The sequence below is a fragment of the Mus caroli genome, chromosome 5 (genome assembly GCF_900094665.2).
Source record: "Mus caroli chromosome 5, CAROLI_EIJ_v1.1, whole genome shotgun sequence".
NCBI lineage: Eukaryota > Metazoa > Chordata > Mammalia > Rodentia > Muridae > Mus > Mus caroli.
The window spans coordinates 53,671,554-53,691,988 of record NC_034574.1 but is presented as its reverse complement, the minus strand read 5'-3'; the positions used below and the strand labels follow the sequence as shown (position 1 = coordinate 53,691,988).

Below are 20,435 nucleotides of genomic sequence, written 5' to 3'. Positions count from 1 at the left end.
AATGTGAGGTATCCAGAAAGGTGAGGATAGTGGGGAGGTACTGGGGTATTGTTACCTAGTGGGAAGCTCTCCAGAAAAGAGGAGTGAGGAATGGGGGAGGTACTGGGAGGATATTGGAGGTGATACTTGACATAAATTGAAAAGAACAAACTAATCATAAACAAACAAACTACAACAAAAAGCCAGGGCTATAGAAATGACTTAATGTTTAAGAGCACATATTACTCTTAAAAAGATCCTGATTTCAGTTTCCAGAGCACACTCCCAGACAGCACATAACTATGTATAACTCTAACTCCAGAGGAATCCAATAGCTCTGGAACATTTTGGGTACCTGCACTTCTGTACATATACTCTCCAACTCTCATAATTAAAAATAAATGTTCAAAAACTTAAAATCTAGACTCTAACTTAATTTATTTATTGACACTGAAGTTTCTTGTAATTTTTACCTTATTAAATATTGTCCTGGGAATTGTTTAACCGTGTAAGAATTGAAAAAATCATGAAATGAAACATTCTTAGTTTAAGAACCATACTTAAACAAGCATAAAATAAGGATTGATTTGCAGAGAGATGTTTTCACATTTTTGTGAAAATTATTTAGAATTAGGAGTGGAAGCTTTTAATATCATATTATTTTACAGGAATTCCTGGTAAAAACAAAAAGAGTAAATGATGATAAAGATGGGAGAAGCTGAACCATACACGACTGGCCTAGAAAAAGGTAAGAATTAAATTAAAACTCATGATTTCCTGCTATATGTATAGCACAGTGACTTGTTCTGCCATCGTTAGAGAAGCTTCACCAAGCAGCAAATAGATACATAAACAGAGAGCCACAGCCAGATATTACATGGAGAGTATAAAAAGGAAGTCCCCATCAAATTCTTCCTCTTGGAGCGCAGGAAACCCTGTGGAAGAAGAGGCCAAATATCGTAAGAGCCAGAGGGGATAGAAGGTACCAGGAGAACAAGGCACTCTGAATCAACTAAGCGAGGCATATATGAGCTCACAGAGACTGAAGCAGCAAGCACAGGTCTGACATGGGTGGGTCTGCACTACCTGGTGGTGCATATATAGCTATAATAGCTATATATTATAGCTATTAGTTCAGTGTTTTTATGGGCCCCTTGACTGTGCTAATGAGTGGGTCTCTGATTGTTGTGCCTGTTTTGGAGCTCTTTTCCTCCAGATGGGTTGCCTTGTCTAATGTTTGATTGATAGTTTTTGCTTAATCTTATATTTAATTTTGTCCATGTTTGGTTGATATCAATTCAAATGAGAGACAGAAAGGGAATGGATTCAGAAGAAATGTTGGGAGGAACAGGGAGAAGCAGAAGGAGGGGAGACGATAATCAGTATGTTTCATGAGAAAGTAATCTATTTTCAAGAAAAGTGAAGAATAAATTTCTTTTCCCAGTAAGAAGGAAAAAAAAGAGGATGGAGACTGAACCAATGAAAGGGCGGTAGGGCAACACCTATGGTAGTGACTTGAAGAAATTACTTTCTTGTTGCCATTTGACTACAGATATTTAATCATAGAGAACAGAAGGAAAAGTAAATCATTTTGGAATGGATGTACAAGTAGTATTGAAGAAACAACCTCTTTATCCGACTTCTTTATTCCTTTCCTCCCCAGAATTCCCCCCTCAGCCTCTGCAGAGGTGTCAGGAGGAGACATGCTTTATGATGTATAAGCCATTCTATTGCTGTTACTGGCTGCTGGTGGTGGTGGTGGGAGCTACTTGTCAGCCACACCAAATTGGATGGTGGTGTCCTACTCTAGTCATGGGGGGCAATTTGCAGAGGACAGGTAACTGGAGCAGATCCCTGGAAGAGTTAAACCCGAAGGAAGAAGCCTGCATACCAGAGAATGCCAACAATCAACTGCCAGCCGAAACATCTGAACAGCCAGGCCCAGATACCAACAGACAAAGAGAAATGGAGTACTCCAGTCACCTAACAGTCAGGAAGAATAACAAAGACAAACTAGTGAAAGACGATAAAACACTTAGGAAGAAACCAGGAAGAAACGCCTTTCAGTTGCCACCTGCCTGCGCAAGAAACTATAAGAGAACTGTAAGACCAACAATATTTTTATGTTCTCACAAGACAAATAATTCAAAAAATAAAACCCACCATAGCCAAAACAAAAAACGTTGGGATATGAAACCATTCCAAGTGACCTCCTGTGGATCGAGAAAATGTGAAGCCTGGGTTAGAAACTTAGAACAAGCTACAGCAGTTTTAGAATTAAATGTGGAGAAAAGAAAAGACCTTTGAGATCGCATCTAGAGCCAACAAGTTGTGTGCCAGTTGGCAGTTGAAATAAAACATTCAAGATGTGGGAAAAAAATAAATTATAATGGTATAGAAAAGTAGAACTAATAGGTTCTCCTCTAGGATTCATAACCTTACCTGCTATTGCCCTTGTCTTCCCCCAAGAACTTGAAGGTAAGTCCCTACTGCTGAAGACAGCACATATTTCAAACACTGTAGTTAGGAGAATTCAACTGGAACTGACCTGGAAGCCTCTACCCTGAGGACTAGCTCTCACAGGTTTAAAAAAATGGCATGTAAACATGAAGCAATAATAACACTGTCTAACTGTAAAGCCTATGCTCTACCATAATGACCAATAAGATGCATATTTCCAAGGGTGTAATAATGCCATTATTACCTTGATAGTATCTGACAGCTCTCTTACTTGACTATAGACCAATACAGTGGAAGGGAATTTATACCCAGCACTTTCAACCTAGCCAACTTACTTTATTTAAGTGGTTGCCTTCTCACAATATGGCAACTTGTATAGGGTGTGATGCCCCATTTTTAAAACACCTGTCTCCACATAATTATGAAGGTATTTTTAAAAAATGTGGATCACCATTAGTAATCAATTATTAAGAATATCAACCATGGTTATACTCACATATTACCAGTACAAGTCTTTGAAAACTAATTCTGCCGATACTCTTATATCACTTGAGCTGAAATTGTCTTTATGGTTCCAATAAAGACCCTTGGATCTGTTAACCTGGCCAGCTTGTAAACTAATCCCTAAAAATAAATTACTATCCAAAATGATCCTTGTTCTTCACTCCATCCACACCCACCCAACACACACAAACACACAAAAACCATAAAAAAAATAACATTACAGCACAACATATACACACATACTTATACACACAGAGGGATATACACACACACACACACACACACAGAGTTACCAGTTGTGTACACAGACAAACAAATTATGGCTCATCATCGAGTGTTAAATTTTGACACAAATCTTTTTTTTTTAATTGAATTTTTTTCATACAATATATATTGAATTATTCTGAGTAAATTTCCCCTCTTCCTACTCCTACCTGTTCCTCCTACTTCCCTCTCTTCCAGACCTGCTCCCTTTCTATATCTAGTTAGAAAACTAACAGGCATCTAAGGAATAACAAGAATAAAAATAAGATTAAATAAAATAAAATAAAACAAAAAGAAACTAATCAAAATAGGACAAAACAAAGAACAAGCACCAGAAATACAAATAGACAAAACGCACATATATTTGCATACACAGAAGTCCTATATAACCCCAAACTCAGAAGCCATACATTTATATCCACAGAATCTGTAAGCTTCCAAAAAAGAACAAAGACAGCCCTGGATGTATATTATGATACAAAAACCTCTAAAGACATCTACTGCAAAGTATTGGTCCTACCTTTAGGAGTGGATTGTATTTCCAGTGAAACTCACTTGAAGAAAACTTAATATTCATTCATTTATTCATTCATTCATTTTGTAAATAGTCATCAACTGGAGATGGCTTCTGGGTTAGGGATGTGGGTGTGCCTCTTTAAATTCAGGACCCTCAACCTACATAAATGATGGATATTGAACAAAACTGAGATGACAACCAATAGTCAGATTTTGAAACAAAATAAGTTGACATAAATAATGAGATCCTAATAAGCAATTATTTTGCATTATCTTCCTCACTTCTAGAATATTGAGGGTTAATGGACAGGCTCTTTACAAAGATTTCAATGTACTTCACTATTGTTGTTTCTGAAGAGAACTTTTTTTTTTAAATATTTTTATTACGTATTTTCCACAATAACATTTCCAATGCTATCCCAAAAGTCCCCCATACCCTATCCCCACTTCCCTACCCACCCATTCCCATTTTTTTTGGCCCTGGCGTTCCCCTGTACTGGGGTATATAAAGTTTGCATGTACAATGGGCCTCTCTTTCAATTGATGGCCATCCAGGCCATCTTTTGATACATATGCAGCTAGAGACAAGAGCTCCGGGGTACTGGTTAGTTCATAATGTTGTTCCACCTATAGGGTTGCAGATCCCTTTAGCTCCTTGGATACTTTCTCTATCTCCTCCATTGGGGGCCCTGTGATACATCCAATAGCTGACTGTGAGCATCCACTTCTGTGTTTGCTGGGACCTGGCATAGTCTCACAAGAGACAGCTATATCTGGGTCCTTTCAGCAAAATCTTACTAGTGTATGCAATGGTGTCAGCGTTTGGAAGCTGATTATGGGATGAAGAGAACTCTTCAAGTAGACAAAACTGCTTAAAATTGGACAGGCTATTTACCTTGAAAATATTGAAGTACAGGAACAATATAAAAGGAAATAAATAAAATAAGCATTAGGGAACTGGTTTTATGTGGCCCCTTTACTTCTACCATGCTACTCTCAGTGGTATTCTAGCATGTTCTACCCCATGTTTTCCTTTATTAGTTAAACTTGTCATTCAAGGATGTTCTGTTTTGTTTTTAATTCATTGGATATTAGCCCCTGCTTCTAACGGAGTTTACAAAATGCTGATCTTGAAGGAAAATATTATGCAAAGTAATTTTAAGGTTTGAAATCATTCACAACAGAGTAGGTGAGGAATAGATACTTAATGGATGCTGATTTTCATTTATTCAACTTGATCCCCAAAGTGGTAAGTAAATTAATAAGGGGGTCATTTGATGGGGCCTCAAGGCAAAGTAGAGAGAACATAATATATAATAGACTGATAAAGCAGGAATAGATAGATGTAGTGAGGCAGGAGTAAAAGGAGAAGGGAGGGAGGGAAAGCAAGAAGGAAAAACTATTCCTAAAGACCAGAAAGATGCACATGAAAACACACCATTAAGGAAAAATTCTATAAACAAGCTTAAACAGACCTAAAAAGAATTGAAACTGTATTGGAGCAGTAACACCCCTATTTGACAACACAAGCTAACAAAACCAGTACCAGAAGTGTGTTAGCACTACTGCTGGATTATTTTTATTAGCTAATATGTTGTCACAGACACTCTCTTCATACATGACTATTTCTTGCTTTTGTTACCATACAGAGCATGACAATAAGATCTCTATGCTGAAGATACAACATATATAAAATCACAGACGATGAAAAGTAATGTTGGTACTCACCTAGAATCTTCATCTGTACTGCTTAGGTTATTCCCCTAGAAGGTGCTAAGCTTGTTACTGGGGAAGTAACACAGTCATAAATTTACCCAGCTATTTTCCTTGTGAGTTACAATAACAAGCCCACCAAAAGAGATTCTTCCCAGTGGATCAATACAACACAAATATAATGGCAGAAATCAACAACTTTCTGATAGAATTTAAGCTCTATTTCATAAGATGGTACCACTATTGAGTTCAAGAATCTGTGACTATATAGGTCATAGGTCCTAGAAAAAAAATTCTAGTATTACATTACAATAAATAGACAAGATACAAAGTAATGACTTATCATTAGTCTCACAGAGCCTCTTTCACACCATGTAGGAGAAGCTTCTCTTTGCCATTCATGGTGATTAATAAGAGACCCATAACTGATTAATATTCAAACAATAAAAACAGTCCATGTTATAAAGAACATCTGTATCATATCCACACTCCCCAAAGTTTTCTAAGCATGGAAGTGTGTGTGTCTGTGTGTGTGTGTGTGTGTGTGTATGTGTGTGTGGGTCTGTGTCTCTGTGTGTGTCTGTGTGTTTGTGTGTGTGTAAGGAATATATGGGTCAGAGAATGAGGATGAGTGTAATGAAAGGTAATTAGGTTCATCACAATACCACCAAGACTACAGCTGAAACTGGTTTCAGAACACTATGGGGCAGTGGCACATGCGAACTCATAGTTCTTATGACTGCATATACAAGATCAATTCAGACAAAAACTCAGCAGGTGGGCAAGTATAGGCAGGGAGTTCTACTGTTAACTGAAGAGATTCTAACAATTGATAGTGTCTGTGAGAAGAAAAATTAGTTTTCTTTAAAGCTATGATTCCTGCTCCACTGAATCCCAACACACAATGGGAGTATATGGACAATAGAGACTGTACTCTATGAACTTTAAAGAAATAAGACAGAGTTGGTGGGAGTGGAATGGAGGTGTGGATCTGGGAGAAGTTATAAAAGATGGAGAAAATAATCAAATTATAATGTTTTAACTTTTCAAAAGTTAATAAAACAGTTTAAATTAATATAGGGATTATCTTTTTGTTGTTGTTGTTTATCCTCAGTCCTAACTGTGAACCTTGTATTTAGTTATTCTCATATTACAAGAAAATAACCACTTTAAAACAAGTAAATGTATGCCCAATTGAAAGGATAAGTTCTAGTGGCATTAGAGCTCTTGAAATATGTTTTATTTCCTAAGTTTCAATAAGAAAAAATTTATTGCTTATCCAAAAGGAACCAATTTTAAGCTCTAAATGTCTATAATTTAAAGCAAACAAACAGAAAGGCATATGGTAACAAGCAAGCATTACGCAATGGCATGTATTCATTTGCTGTCTATTATTTTAATTAATTCTGTACCAGCAAATTGAAGACTACAACAAGTATATCAATTATTCTATGGTTGATGTATTCATTTATCTAATTCCCCCCTCAAGGGTAGAAGCTGTCTAGATATTTTTTTTCTTTTAAAATTACTAATTAATGTCAACAATTGTAATTTCACATAAACTCAACCCAGCTTGAGGAGAAATATTGAGAAAAATAATGTGTTTGTCTTCTAAGTATTCTTTAGCCTGCATTCATAAAGCAAGTCTCCAAATACCAAAACAGAATATAAGAAAACACATGTGCACACAAAAAACACACTCAAGGACCCTGAAGACAAGGTAGGTGGCAAAACAGATAAACAATGAGCAAGTAAATTTGATTTTTCAAAAAAAATATTCACAATATGTTCCATATAATTTACTTTTAGAATGATAATCCTTAAATGAGCTACTTCAATACAATGAGAATTTGAAAAAAAAATCAACACAAGCCAATTATTCCAGGACAATGTAAAACACTTAGCAAAATGGTAGAAAAACATACATTATGTGGCTAATTAGGCAAAACATGTATAATATTATTATTATTATTATTATTTAATTATTAAAAGGAGTTTCTAATCTCAGTGGGATTGTTATATTAAATTCATTTGATATTAATATAAGTTTATAATTTTACTGTCGGGCCAACATCAGTTTCTCTACCAATTTTTTTTCCAAATAAACTATTTTATTTTATTTTATTTTTATTTTTTCTTATTTTATTAGGTATTTTCTTTATTTACATTTCAAATATTATCTCCTTTTCTCCTTTCCCCTCTGAAACCCCCCGTTCCATCCCAGCTCCCCCTGCTCACTAACCCATCCACTCCCACTTCCCTGTGCTGGCATTCCTCATCAAGCCTTCACAGAACCAAGGATATCTCCTCTCATTTATGTCCCAAAAGGTCTGCTACATATGTGGCTGGAGCCATGGGTCCCTCCATGTCTACTCTTTGGTTGGTGGTTTAGTCCCTCTGGGGGACTCTGGGGGTACTGCTTAGTTCATGTTGTTCCTCCTATGGGGCTGCAATCCCCTTTAGATCATTGGGTCTTTTCTTTAGCTTCTCCAATGGGAACCCTGTGCTCACTTCAATGGATAGCTGTTAGCATCTACTTCTGCATTTGTCAGGCGCTGTCAGAGCCTCTCAGGAAATAACTATATCAGCTCCTGTCAGTAAACAGTGTCAGTCATCCACAATAATGTCTGGGTTTGGTGGGACAGCCTCTGGATAGCCTTTCCTTCAGTTTCTGCTCCACACTCTGTATCTCCTTCCATGGGTATTTTGATTCCCCTTCTAAGAAGGGTCAGAGTACCTACACTTTGTTCTTCTTCTTGAGCTTCATGTGGTCTACAAAACTTTTCTATGGAAAGTTTTATTGAATTAGAAAATATTACTTCTCCTAAGATTGGTTGAGATAGATCTTTCAGGAGGAGAAATCTGAAACACGTGGTTCCTAATTTAATGTGTAAGAAATGGATATATATGTGTGTGTATATCTATATGTATGTATATATATACATGTATATACATATATATGTATATGTGTGTGTGTAAGAAGTTTCCAGAAGAGCTGAAGAGTAGAATATATACCTATATAAGTATAAAGACGTTATGATATATGCATTTTAACACATTTATATGCATATTATTTCCAAAATAAAATTTCTCCCATGCTCTTAAATTTTACAAAGCATAGTTCTCATTCATAAGAACAAAGAAGAATGTAATGGCAGCCATAAAGAAAATGATCTTTCTTTCTCTCCCTGTTCTTTTCTGCATCTCAACAGAAGGGATGATGCCTGTCTACATTTACTCAGGCAAATCTTGTGTTTTCAGGAATCTACAGATTTCAAATGGTGTCACATTCCCCAAATAATTTTACAAGCAGAAATATTGTTTAAGCAGCTACACAGACATCCCTGATGCCAGTCAATTGACACTTGAAATGGTCAGTATAACAAATTCATACTTAATGAAATTTTGTAAGGATATTCAAGATACCACATGTATTACATGTAATTTTAAAGAAAGTGATATGTTTTGTACTATTGTTTATCTTTTGTGTAATCTCTTTGTGTAACTATTTGGTTTGTACGTACAGTTATTTTTTCTGAGTCTCAGCAGGCACAACATCTCTCCTCACTTTGTATTTTATGAAATCAAGAAAATTTTATTTATTATACAATCACAGTACAATTACCAAAATAAAAATATTTACCTCTGATATTGTATTATTATTTAGGCTAGTGTATATAACTAGGTCTGGTAAATTTGCAAAGTAATAATCTATGGAGAAAATTTAAATGTAATATTAAGGATTGTCTTATTTTTCATAACTAAGATGTAGTATAAATCCTTTTTTCATGTTTACTGATATTTTGTATACTGTAATATTTACAAGCTTGTGTGTGTGTGTGTGTGTGTGTGTGTTTGTGAATTTTTCCCTCTATGAACCTGAATGTGTGCTCAGGTGAAATCCAGAACTTCACAATATGTGACGTTCTCTCCATTTAATTTTTCTCCCTCCTTATTTTATGAGACAGGTTTGCTTACTGAATCTGGAGCTCATCAATGTGGTGAGATTGTTTCCAAGGATCCCTGTGTCCCTACTTTGCCAGCACTGTAATCATCTGATTTTGCTCTTATGTGTGATTTATATTACACATTTTCTGGAGATTTAACTCAAATCCTCATAGTGAGTGGCACACAGTGTAATTATGAAGTCATAAATCCAGATCATTAGGCTTCTAATTTTACAAAGCACATTCTACTTCATCATTTATTTATGGCTAAATTCAGATCATATACAAACTCTAACTGAAAATGGTTTATTTTATCTTTCCTCCTTTCTATATTTTAAATATCTTTTATTTGGAGGATAAATTGATTTTTATTAAAAATTATTTTACTGCTGCTACTTTAAAGGTTAAACATTGTGTGCATATTGCAAAATTATAGGTATGTGTCTTTTCTTTTAAAGAGGAGACTTTCAATCCATCAATAATCATCCTGAAATAATCATCATGCTGCCGTGTTGTACCTGTGGTTTTACTGTAACACAGCAATCATCATTGCAATTTCAAGGTACATTGTTTGGTAAGTAAGTTAATGACCTTGCCTCCTCAAAAATGAAAGATATTTCTGGTCAGTACTGATTTGATATTCTTACCACCTGTGACAAAGTTTTGTAATGTCTTCAGCAATAGATATTTCCTTTCAAGTTCTGGGTCATAGCTAAAAGTAACATCATTACCCGATATTACCATCGGGGGCTGTGTGATACTTGTGACCAACTTTCTGAAGGTAGTAGTTCTATGCCTGACTTTGGGAATTTTTTTTCCAAATTATTGCTTTTTGAAGGATGAAAGGAACAAATCGCAAGGGAAGTGTATGTTCAGTAAAACCAGTGTGTGTTTGTGTGTGTGTGTGTGTGTGTGTGTGTTTAAGAAGATTTTCATTTGGCATTTTCAAGCAGTTATCCTTAGTTACTCATCCCTAAACCACCGTTAGCTCTACAACCCCATCTTTCTTCTCAACTTACACTACCTGTACAATTATTTCTAATTCCTCTACATAGTATCCATGTTTATTATCCTCCTTCATTAAGATCTTTTTATCCCTTCATCTAAAATGGACCACTTTTAATTTAATTTCCTTTGTTTCACAAATTAAGCACAAAATCTAAACATTTGGTGCTCAAATCCTATATAAGAACATATAGTACTTGTTGTTTTGGATCTGGGCTACTCAGTCAGTATGGTATTTTCTAACCAGCTCTATTCACTTATTCATTGTTTGTTTGTTTGTTTATAGTTAGACAGAATTTTATCGTACAGAGATACCGTATTTTCAGTCAACGTTTATCACCTGAGAGACTTCAAAGCTATATTAATTGCCTAGATATTTTAAGTAGGTCAGACACATACATAGATGAGCAGACATTGATGTAGGAGGAAGTAGAGTCCTCTAGATGTAGGTTAAGGAGTGCTAAGGTTAAGTCATGTTTAAGATCTATATTTAGTGCTCTGAGAAACTGCCACAATTATTTCTATAATGGCTTTAGGGGTTTGCACTCCCATGATGGGTATGAGAGTTCCTTGAATCCCACATGCTTATCTGTATTTGGCTTCCTTTGTTTTTTTTTAATCTTAGCCATTCTGAGTGGAGAAACATGACATTCTCACTCAAGTAATGTGCATTTGGAAAGTAGTTTTAATTTGCATTTCCCTGAAAGCTAATAATTTTATCACTTTAAAAAATATGTCTTTGCTATTTGTATTTCTTCTTTAAACTCTCTATTAACTCAATTTTTTTCATCACATTTTTTTTTTCTGGTGTTTAATTTTAGTTTTTGAGTTCCTTATACTTCCTAAGTATCATTATACTATCAAATGAATAACCTGATAAAAACACGTTTTTCCATTCTCTAGGCCGCCTCCTTAACCAATATACATTTTCTTTCACAGTACAGAATCTATTTAACGTTGTGGAATTCAACTTTCCCTGGTGGGCCACTAGAGTCCTTTACAAAATGTCCTTATCTGAACCTAAGTTCTAAAATATTCTCTCTACTCTTTCTACTGCAATGTTCAGATATTGCCTTAAAAAAATTGAACAACTGGGACTTAATTTGTACGGGTGAGAATGGTAAAGGAGCAAATAGCCTTATCTATACATTTATATCCATTTGTTAAGGATGATGTCTTTTCTCTAATGTTTTCGGCACCTTTGTCAAACCTTGGGTGCTAATAGAATTTTATGTCTGAATACTTTATTCCATTTTGTTGATAAATGTTTCTATGTTTGTGTCAGTAGTAATGATGATTTTACTTCCATGTCTCCCTAATATAACTTGAAATGAAGTAAAGGATTATCTCAGGAAGTTTTTATTTAATGTTCATGAATATTGGCTTTTCTAGAAAGCTTGTGCAGTGAGCACTGGTTATCACAGAAACATACAGCTAAAGAAAGTTCAGAGTATACCTTCCCAGTCACAAATGAATCTTATGCATTTTATTATAGTTCCCCCAAGAGCATTAGAGTAGAGAAGTAAGAATGATGTTAAGAGTCAGAGTTAGGAAAGACTGTAGCAAGATCCTATATCCAGACCTTGACAGGACCACTATACTCAGATGTGGTTTCATGCACAAGATTTACATAACGATGACCCAGTCAAAATTTTAGCCTCAGTGGGAAGTTTGTGAACTTATCACCAACAAAATGTTTTAAACAGTTGATAGATTCTGGGAAAAGGAGAGTCGGTTTTCTTAAGGGTGCAGCTCTTAATAGGATGAGCAAGTTCCAGTAGGTGGGTCTTATCTTTGTTAACTTCCTTTTGCCTTGATAAAATACTGTGACCAATAGCAACTGACAGAGGAAAGGATTGCTGCTCTTCTACTTCTTCCACTTGGGCTTCCACATCCAGGTTCATGACCACATCCACTTCTATTTTATAGTCCACTAATGAAAGAAAACAGTCCAGGATTTCAAGGTAAGAAACTTATCTAAAAGTTGAAGATTGAGTAAGGCTTACTGGCTTACCTCTCATGATTTTCTCAGCCTAACTTCTTGTAACACAATTGCTCACCCAAGGGTAGCACCAACACTTCTGGAACATGCATAACACACATAACTTTTTAATTAATAAAATATACCTCAGGCTTGCTCACATGTCAATATGTTTGGGAGCATTTTCAAATTAAGATCCCCTTATTCCAATGACTATAGCATAGGTGATATTGACATAATTGTGTCAGCAGAAATCTCACATCTAGGAGTTTATGAACAGAACAAATTGGAGTTGATGGGTTATTAAATTAATGAAAAAATGGGGCAATAAGTTGTGCAGTAGGGAGTGCCTCTAGATGGAAGGTTAGGAGAGGATTTGTGGGTAATTATAATGTTAGTACATTGTATGGAATTCTCAACAAACTGATAAATTATTTTAAAAAATATACTAAGTAGGAATTGAGTATTTTAATCTAAGAAAGTATATTTCAAGTAAAACAGTCATTGTGAATTTCAGCTAGTTTATACACACTTCAAATTCTTCAGTGAGTTCATGTTATACATAGTCAAATTTTGACTATATTTTCCACTTAACTTACATTTTATATTATTTTCACAATTTTTTTACCTGCAACATTTCTCATTATTTTCTGATGTTTAAAGCTTAAATAAGAATCCCAGAAGCTGCACCTTGTTCTCAATAAAACAAATTGTTCCAAAAAACTGAAAGAGTATTTGTTGTATTATTTTTTTAGAGAGAAGAGACACATATTTGGAATCAATAAAAGAGTTGATATTGAACTGATTTTTTTCATTTTTTCCATTTATTAATTGTATACTATTCTTAGAATTTGTCACATATATTTAAAAGTAAACTATTATCAGTCTTTGGAATTGAATGCATATGGAAAATAAATTATAAAATGTAATTATTGGCCAAACCCCAGAATGTGAAAGTATATCACTTTTTGTTGATATCTATTATTTCTAATGCCACTACTTGCCTTACACTGTGGAAAGTTCCAGAAAGTCAAAGTTGAAAGGGGGAAGAAGAGGTTCTCATCTACTAGCAGACTAGAAGCAGAGAAAGAAAAATTGTAGCATTAGTTTCAAGGACCTTCACCAAGTGAACTGCCTTTACTCAAAAGCTCCTATCCTGTAAACTTCCAGAAACATTGAAAAATACCACCATCAGATGAGAGCTGAACCTTAGCACATGAACCTTTGGTGACCATTTTATTTTCAATATTAATACTGAGATCCTTTCTTATAAATCAATGAAGCAGGCTCTGCTTCCTACAAACACAAGTTTTTCTTAATTACCCTGAATAACCATCTAATTAATTCTTGATGAATACTTAAAAGTTTCACTTTATAAATAAACATATTTGAAATTCAGAATATTGTATGAAAGATTCTAAATTCTGGGCTAATGTAAGGTTAAAACTTGAGTATTTATTATAAGCTAGTAGAATATTTTATTGAACTTTCTAATGTTTTAGAATGGAATAAATTGTCATTTTATTCAAGGTCTCATATGGGACCATGTTAAATTTTTTTCAAAACCACAAAGCCCTCAAAATCTGAAGTAAAATGGGGTGTGCTCATATTTGTATATGGAGTATATTAATTACTTGTTTTCTTCATCTGCTCAAATGTAAGACAATTGGATGGATATACCAACTCGGCTTATTGAAACAAAGAAGAAAATGCATTGGGAAAATATCATAAAAAGGCTAATGACATTTTTGTTTCCTAAAATGTATTTAATGAAAATGTTATTGCCATGAAGCATATTGAGAAGTTTACAATATTCCTAACATGACATGTTAATTTCCCACTTATTTTAAGTAAAATATAAATTCAATTTTACATGTCTTTTACTTGGTCTCTAAACCACAGAAGTAACCAATGACTGCACCATTTCTGAAAGTTCAAGAGATTTCTGCTCTAATTTCTGAAGGGCATTAATAAGAGAGGTGAAGCCACTTGAATCCCAAGTTGAGTTTTTATTTCTAAAGCACTCAGGTCAGTCACTGGTAATTTTCCTCTATTAAGAAACACAAAATAAGGTACTCAAGTGGCATGGACTCAACGAAAGGTACATTCTGCCCTGGTCATGCAAGCTTTACTGACATTTCAAGTAGAAAGGTTGAAAGAATCAAGTCCATTTTGAGTAATTTTCTAAGTTGAAGAAAGATTGATCCATTCTGCAGCCGGAAGCACCAAGACCACAAGAAAATAAGAGCAGCTAATGAAAAAGATGCAGCTGTATAAATATAGATTCTTTAGTCAAGAGAAAAAGCATAGAAATGTTGAGGGCACTTAGAAAACTTTTACCAAATTATCTGTTAAGTACTTGTATGCACTCACCCATTTATAAATGATTTTCCTTAGGATTGCAGAAATTCAGGAAACATCTTGTTTTCTGTTCTTTATGTGGGGCTTAAGTCATGAATGCAAATTAATCTGAATAATGTTTAATATGTGTTAATCTGAAGCATGCATTTTGATTTTTGTTTGTATCACAGGCCAGTTTGTTTTTGTTTTTTGTTTTTCTGGAAAGGCCATTTATTTCTCTTCACTGGTAACAGGATTTAACAGAGTCTAGCAGAGTCAACTCTTTTTGAGATCAAGTTGAGAACTTTAAACTGCCAACTGTGAATTAGTAAATACTATAGCAATGTGAGTGTAGTTGCCCTGTCTCTGTTCTTAGAGAAATAATTCGTCGAATTACTCAGAAGTCCTTAGAAGATATTAGCTAGAAGTAAAACACATTTAATAAATACTAATTACGTGTCATTTCTACATATTCTGTTTTCAATGAGTAATATATGCATGTAATGATTTGGCAGAATTGAAAAGCTTTCTGAAACCCTTCATTACTTGAAACTAAATGTGGATGCCCTGGGGCACATCTCTTTAAAATAATGAGAGTTTTTTCCTTACTTAGATTTTGTCATTTAATGAATAACAATCCATGCAGGTTCAATCAACACATTATAAGACTGTTTACTTTACTATTACACTTGAAAGTGGTTTTATACCTTGAAGAGAAATATCTTGAGTCAGGAAAAGTTGAAATCCCAGGGGCACATTTTGGGAAGAGTTACTCTGAAAGCTATGTTTAAATCATTTTGGTTCATGAAATGCACTTTTATCATTAATATAGAGTCCTTGTCACGAGAAAATCAAATAATCAAAACAGTATTATGGAGAAATAAAATGAAAAGGCAATAGCACTACTCTGCTAGAAGCACATTACCAGTTAGCATTTGTCAGTTGTTAGACACAGCCCTCATTCTTAACCTTTTCTTTCATTTCTCCCATGGGATCTTATATTCCTAGTTCCAACTTGCATTGAAGTTTTGTAAAAAGATTGCATGCAGAGCCAAATTACTTTTCTAGTGTGCCACCTTAAAGGGGAAACTGCTAATCTTTCTACATAGTCCACAGCACAAATTACTAATAGGTGTTGTAATTTGATCGATCTCAATATTATCCATCCTTCCCTCTTTTTCTCTGTTTCTTGACTTTTATATCTACCAAATTTTCTTTTTCCTCTTTTTCTCTGCTTTTCTTTCTCTCTCTGCTTCTTATTACTGTGGAATCCCGAGTCTGAATTGCAAATCACACTTTACTCTTTGATTAGTATGTAACATTTCACTCCTTATAGTTAAACTGGAAAAAGTCAGTTAAAGGAAGTTTAATGTGTACATGGGTTACCTCAGTCCCTGAATTGTGTTAAGAGGATGGATCTGTGTATTATCTATCTATCTATCTATCTATCTATCTATCTATCTATCTATCTATCTATCTATCTATCTATCATCTATCTATAATATTTAGGTAAATACATACTGAAAAAATAAATTAACAGTACATTTCCCAGAAAGCTTTCTTGTTTGTAAAGAAAATTAATGTGTATGACTAACTAAACCAACATTCATTCACATCATATAGTTCAGAATATGTAATATTTGTAGAATAGAAAATCACCCTACTTTTATTTGTGTGTGCTTGTGTGTGTGTGTGTGTTTTAGTTGTTTTGCAGATCATGCTTGCTTGATGCCATATCAATAGGAGTAGAGCTTAAGGTCCTCAGGGACTGTCTTCTATTGAGCTCTCTCCAGGTTCCAGGGATGCATTAGGCAGCATACTAGAAATTACTAAAACAGGCTACACCTTACTTTACCAAACATTACAGTGAACTTCCTTCATTTCTTTTGTTTGTTTGTTTGTTTTTCAAATTTTTATTAGATATTTTCTTCATTTACATTTCAAATGCTATCCCGAAAGTCCCTTATACCCTCCCCCTTGCCCTGCTCCCCTACCTACCCACTCCCACTTCTTGGCCCTGGCATTCCCCTGTACTGGGACATATAAAGTTTGCAAGACCAAGGGGCCTCTCTTCCCAATGATGGCGGATTAGGCCATCTTCTGCTACATATGCAGCTAGAGATACAAGCTCGGGGGATACTGATTATTTCATGTTGTGGTTCTACCTATAGGGTTGCAGACCTCCTTCAGCTCTTGGGTACTTTCTCTAGCTCCTCCGTTGGGGGCCCTGTGTTCCATCCAATAGATGACTGTGAGCATCCGCTTCTGTATTTGCCAGGCACTGGCATAGCTATATCAGGGTCCTTTCAACAAAATCTTGCTGGCATGTGCAGTGCCATGTGTGTCTGCATTTGGTGGCTGATTATGGAATGGATCCCCAGGTGGGGTAGTCTCTGGATGGTTTGTCCTTTCGTTTTAGCTCCAAACTTTGTCTCTATAACTACTTTCATGGGTATTTTTGTTCCCTCTTCTAAGGAGGACTGAAGTATCCACATGCTGGTCTTCCTTCTTCTTGATTTTCTTGTGCTTTGCAAATTTTATCTTGGGTATTCTAAGTTTCTGGGCTAATATCCACTTATCAGTGAGTGCATACCACATGACATCTTTTGTGATTGGGTTACCTCACTCAGGATGATATCCTCCAGATATATCCATTTGCCCAAGAATTTCATAAATTCATTGTTTTTAATAGCTGAGTAGTACTGCATTGTGTAAATGTACCACATTTTCTGTATCCATTTCTCTGTTGAGGTACATCTGGGTTCTTTCCAGCTTCTGGGTATTATAGATAAGGCTGCTATGAACATAGTGGAGCATGTGTCCTTATTATCAATTGGAACATCTTCTGAGTATATGCCCAGGAGAGGAATTGGTGCATCTTCCAGTAGACCTATATTCAATTTTCTGAGGAAGTACCAAACTGATTTCTAGAGTGGTTGTACAAGCAGTTCTTGTTAACCTAAAAAACTTTTAAGCTTTCAGTATCTTTTTCCTTTCATTTTTGTGACTATTTATAATCTTTATAAATTTCACATTTGTAGAATGGTCATTATTCCAGTGTTATTTACTGTAACACTGGGCCTGAGCAAATGGTAGGAAAAATCAGACCTGCTGCTGAAAACCTAGCTAACTATAGTAGATCATGAAGCCATGAATCTTGGAGGAGGACATAATACTTCTGTTTTACTGATCTAGTACAATCACTAAATACATTATAAATTCTTGTTTCTTTGCATGTAGCTTTTGTTCTTGTTATAAAATGAACTATATCTGTTTACAAATCAAAAGAAAAGCTCACTGTGTGGTACATAACCTCAGGTGATGTCAGGTGTCTACAATATAACTGCTGCACCCAAGTCTCAGGGAACGTTGTGGTAGAGGACTTGGAAAATTTATAATAGCCAGATGACCAAAATATTTCCCATTAGATTGTGCCTTCTCATTTTGACAGTAAACCCATAGCCATGAAATTTCCACATCACAGCTGCCTAAACAATGTCTTATGAAACTCCCACAACAGCTGGTGTTATAATGTAGATGCAGTAGATATGACAGGGTGTCTTATCTTGTTAAAGAACTACAGGAAAAGAACAACTGATAAGAGAGAGATTTAGCCCTTTGCAAGGAAGTGTCCCTAATAATTTTCGAAGAAATTATCCATATAAGCAAGGGGAAGTAGTTGACCTACCAGTAAGCACTGTACTTGTGATTAAAGCTATTGAAACACTTGACGAGAGTATCTTTCTCAAAGATTTGTACCATACAAATAAAGCAAAATTCACACCATCAAAACAATTGAAATGCTTACTTAAGGAAAATACTGCACAAGAATGGAATAATATACACGATGGATTTAAACAGTGAAAAGACTAATAACATAGGTGAATCAAAAGAAATAGTTTTAATCACGTTAAAGTATCAGGTTTCTTTGAATGGAAGCTAATAATCCTAAATAAGAAGAAATCTCTAGGAGGAATAGAATACAATCTCAAAAGTTTGTCTTCCTTTCTTTAAAAGTTTGTTTTAAAGCCAGGCCTTGGTAGCTCACACCTTTAATCCCAGCACTTGGGAGGCAGAGGCAGGCAGATTTCTGAGTTTGAGGCCAGCCTGGTCTACAAAGTGAGTTCCAGGACAGCCAGGGCTGTACAGAGAAACCCTGTCTTGAATCCCCTCCCACCCCCAAAAAAGTTTGTTTTAGTCTATTTTTATTCTAATTACTAGATTATTTCCTTTTATTCAACTCATGTCAAATGGTAAAGTATTTGTTAAATTACCAATAATATATAGCTATAAGAATTTCACACTGTGTATGACTATATAGTGATTTGTATTTAGCTTTAAAAATGAAATCTTTTCAGTTTTCATGAAGCATATTTTGTTCCATAATTATACAAGGTTGAATCTGGGTTCATTGGAAAAAATAGTATTATAACAAAAGAGTATATTTTCTTTACTTTTTAAATACAATGAATGATATATTCAAAGAATTTAAATATATAGATATAGATATAGAGTTATCGTGAGTTAATTAAAAATAAGACTGTATATTTTATGGTTATTATTTGTAGTGTTAGACCACTCTAAATGTGTGTCTTAAACAAGAATGAATGTATTGGCATTTGTCACAGGTCTTAAGTTGATGTGGTATGTGACCCTTCGACAATATTATATGTTCACTTACAGGCAGAGGCATTTACACCTTCAAGAAGAACTCTTCATTCTCCTCTTTAAAGACTGATGAAAGCTTGTTCTGGAAAACCTTCAAAATCAGGAAATAAAGCTTCGTATGCCATCCTCATTGCTTGATTGGCTTCCATGAGTGAATTCTCAAGACAACTGGGTTAAAGCATATCAGTATATTTACTGAGTCTCAGGAAACTTTTTTGGTAATCTGGAGCACTGAAGAGTTACAGGTTTACTGAATGTAGGACTGCTCAATCCCTTTAGAAGAAATGGTGCAGTTTGTATATTGAATTGACATACAATTTGCCTATATACTCTAAATCATCCCTGGATTACATATATGTTTTGTAAAAAATAGTTACTATAATGCATTAAGTTTTACAATGGATTCCCATTGTCATTTTGTTAAGGTTGTTTTTATCAGATTTTAATACATCATATTCTTAAAGAGGCTTGGAAATAGAAGACTGACTTTATACACAAAAGGACAATAATTTCCAACCTCTAACTTAAACTCAAAATATTTGCAAAAATATTGTTGATATTCACAGTTGTTTGCTGTATTGTAATATACTGGTTATGAAGATGAATAGTTTGAAGGATAGCAAAAAATAAAACTGTTCCTTTCCTTTAATATTTAGAATATTATAATTGTGCCATAAGGAAAGTTATATGTTATGCTAAGCTTTTAATGGAATTTATAAATACATAAGATTTATTGTGAATATTTAAACGTACCAACATCAAAGATAATTATGAATAGATGCATAAAATCTCATAAATTCAACAATACAATCAGTTATATGTGTCCTATATTCACACAACTCTCCAGTAACAGGTAGCTTTCTGATATCGTGAAGTGGTTGTACTTCACAAGGTATATTTTTTTTTTATCCACTAGGTGATATAACACTGGATATGTTCCACATGCTCATTATCAAATTGTCTTGGTGGAGATCTCAGGTGATTCAATTTCCAAGTTACTGAAAGTAGAATAACAGACCCTAACATGGTTGTGTAAAAATTTCTGTTGTAAGATAGAA

General features: G+C 34.7%; 1 long non-coding RNA gene across 2 annotated transcripts; it reads left to right on the top strand.

The window, feature by feature from the left end:
- The first annotated feature begins 1,727 nt into the window (after positions 1 to 1,727).
- Positions 1,728 to 19,504, top strand: LOC110295175. 2 transcript variants are annotated; one of them, XR_002378019.1, is made up of 4 exons: positions 1,728 to 2,457; positions 8,698 to 8,809; positions 9,842 to 9,957; positions 19,393 to 19,504. It is a non-coding gene; the product is annotated as an uncharacterized LOC110295175 (long non-coding RNA). The 2 variants fall into 2 exon arrangements; XR_002378018.1 differs by having other exon boundaries at positions 8,649 to 8,809; positions 19,393 to 19,499.
- Positions 19,505 to 20,435: the final 931 nt, after the last annotated feature.